Genomic DNA, 3,629 nt, shown 5'->3' with positions numbered 1-3,629 from the left:
CTTTCTAGTAAATGTATGGATGTGGGGAAGTTTGGATTATTGGACGTCGGATATTACCGGTGATTATCTTTTTAGCCCAAGTTCGTCAATTATAACTTGTTATGTTTTCATTATATCCGTGGATGGCTCCCACTTTTTGTCATTGGGGTTTGTCACACTGATTGCTGCAGAAAGATACCTGGCAATTTGCTATCCAATGAAACATCGTCTGATGAAGGCCGGAAAGCGTACATTTAAGATGATAATTACAGTATGGTTGATTGCGTTAGCACTTAGTGCAGTATATGCATATGGATATGAACTTCATTCAATATGTTACATTTGGCCTTCAGAAGAAGCATTCTCACATCTACCTGTTAAGGTTTCATACTGTGGAGGGCTAGATATTGCATTTCCACATGCAATCCCAGTTTGTTCATTTTTAATTTGTTTGCTAATCAACTTCATTATTACAGTAAAAATCATATCGGTTTTGATGAGCCGTGAACTTACAAATAATCATGTGCAAATGAAATCAGCTCACAATCAAGTCACTCGAACTTTGATCCTGAACAACATCGTCTTTTTTCTTTGTCAATTGCCGGTTCAAATTCAAAAACTTGATAACCTACTTGGCAGATTGGGTGGCTATGACTTTTTGAATGGCGATCAAAATGGCATAATTTTCATCATTGGGAATGTGTTGCTTCTGCTGAATTCTTGTATCAACCCAATTCTGTACACCTGCGGCTGTCAGAAATATCGCCATGCAATGCGTGATTCTCTGAAAAAACTTTGCTGTCATTTTGCAGCTTCTAGCAGTAACCGTGGCAACAAAAGTGACATTAATAACATAAGTGGACATTTGCAAAATAAAAGAGTAAAATAGTATGTAAAATTACACCTCTCATTGTGTGTTATATTTAACCTTAGAAGCACTTAAATTGTAAATAAGCATAATAATAATACACTAAATCTAATGACTTAATAAATCCAAATTCTGCTTGAAAAGAAATAGCTTCAATAAGTTATATACTGCAGAAAGTAAAGTAATTTATATTGAACATTTGTATGTGTATATAATTCCAAGTTATTCAATTTTAGCTTGTTATGTTTTCATTACATTCGTGGATGGCTCCCACTTTTTATCATTGGGTTTTGTCACACTGATTGCTGCAGAAAGATACCCGGTAATTTGCTCACCAATTAGACATCGTCTGATGAAGGGTGGAAGGTATACATTTAAGATGATAATTGCAGTATGGTTGATTGCGTTAGCACTTAGTGCAGTATATGCATATGGATATGAACTTCATTCAGTATGTTTCATTTGGCCTTCAGAAGAAGCATTCTCACATCTACCAGTTAAGGTTTCATACTGTTGAGGGTTAGGTATTGCATTTCCACATGCAATCCCAGTCTATCCATTTTAATTTATTTGCTGATCAACTTCATTATAACGGTAAAAATCATATCGGTTTTGAAGAGCCGTGAAATAATCATGTGAAAATGGAATCAGCTCACAATCAAGTCACTCGAACTTTGATCCTGAACAACATCGTCTTTTTTCTTTGTCAATTGCCGGTTCAAATTCAAAAACTTGATAACCTACTTGGCAGATTCGGTAGCTATGACTTTTTGAATGGCGATCAAAATGGCATAATTTTCATCATAGGGAATATTTTGCTTCTGCTGAATTTTTGTATCAACCCAATTCTGTACACTTGCGGCTGTCAGAAATATCGCCATGCAATGCGTGATTCTCTGAAAAAACTTTGCTGTCATTTCGCAGCTTCTAGCAGTAACCGTGGCAACAAAACTGACATTAATAACATAAGTGGACATTTGCAAAATAAAAGAGTAAAATAGTATGCAAAATTACACCTCTCATTGTGTAACCTTAGAAGCACTTAAATTGTAAATAAGCATACTAATACACTAAATATAATGACTTGATAAATCCAAATTCTGCTTGAAAATAAATAGCTTCAATAAGTTATAGACTGCAGAAAGTAAATTATTTTATATTCAAAACGTGTATGTATTAAATGTGTATATAAATCCAAGTTATTCAATTGAATACATGAATTCAAAACCCACCCAAGTCCATGGGAAGTGATTTTGAGAAGCTATTTTCGGTAGCTATGACTTTTTGAATGGCGATCAAAATGGCATAATTTTCATCATTGGGAATATTTTGCTTCTGCTGAATTCTTGTATCAACCCAATTCTGTACACTTGCGGCTGTCAGAAATATCGCCATGCAATGCGTGATTCTCTGAAAAAACTTTGCTGTCATTTTGCAGCTTCTAACAGTAACCGTGGCAATAAAACTGGCATTAGTAACATAAGCGGACCTTTGCAAGATAATAGAGTAACACCTCTGATATGAACATTCTGTCATTTTGTCGTATATTTAACTGTAGAAGCACTTGTAAATAAATAGTAAATAAGCAAAATAGGATATTTGTTGTGATATTGTATAATGTGTACTTAAAAGTACATGGGTAAACAAAGGAAGACAGCTCTTGAGCAGGGTAAATATTTTCAGTTTGCAGTTACATATGTAAAATGCCACAAGATGTGAATATAAATATGGGCATCATGTGGAAGGGCATTAACATGTTGGTTTCACTGATACTGTATAAGTTCAGAAACGGGTTCACAATTAAGTGCCTATCAGGTTCATGAAACTTAACAACAGTACAGCATTTTTGGTCAGGTTGACAGGACTTTTTAAGTCGGTCTTCAATATTATAGAATATGTCATACTCACTTGATATTGCACAAACAACGCCTGCGTCTTGAGAGTGATCACATAATGGTGTCCCAGGATTCCAAAGACAATTATGAATATCCGTTGAGTTTTCATCACAAATAACCTCCGTCATATGAATGACACCCGTTCCTTGCCCAAATCTGCCGCAGCAAGAAGCTTCAGTAGCAGGACCAAGATTCAACTGTCTGCAGATGACATTGGCATCATCAAGATCCCAGTCCTTGTCACAGACACTGCCCCAGGTGCCATTCAAGAAAACCTCTACTCGCCCTTCGTACTTATTGGATCCATCAACAAGTCGGACTGTAATGATACGAAGCGGAGAAGCAATAATGATGATGATAATAATAATAATAATAATAATAATAATAATAATAATAATAATAATAATAATAATAATAATACAGTTATAATTAAATAAGTTATTTAAAAACCGGTTACTGGTCCGCACTGCATAGTTCTGCCATTGATATTTTGATACTGAACGGGCGCGCACATTTTGCGTTCTCGCTCGCAACTCGCTCGCAAACATGAAGAAAATGATTACACTAAACGACTGGATTCCAAATGGCACCAGCATGTTTAGTTTGATACTTTGGTACTCAAAACGCATAGAAAAGCTTCATATTATATAATAATAATAATATTATTGGATGGATTTATTTCGGATTGTATGAGAATACATCCAATATTATACAAATAACATACCTCTTTGGCAAACAACGCCAGCAACTTCCTCAGGACTACAAACAAACTCATCCTCGAAATCTTCATAAACTCCCCAACCAAGATGAAGACATTCACCTATTTGTAATTCATCCCCTTTGCATGACACACTTGAAAGCCAAATTGGTTTAGGGGTCGTCTCAAC

The sequence above is a fragment of the Amphiura filiformis genome, chromosome 11 (assembly GCF_039555335.1).
Source record: "Amphiura filiformis chromosome 11, Afil_fr2py, whole genome shotgun sequence".
Lineage (NCBI taxonomy): Eukaryota > Metazoa > Echinodermata > Ophiuroidea > Amphilepidida > Amphiuridae > Amphiura > Amphiura filiformis.
This window is presented reverse-complemented; position numbering follows the sequence as displayed.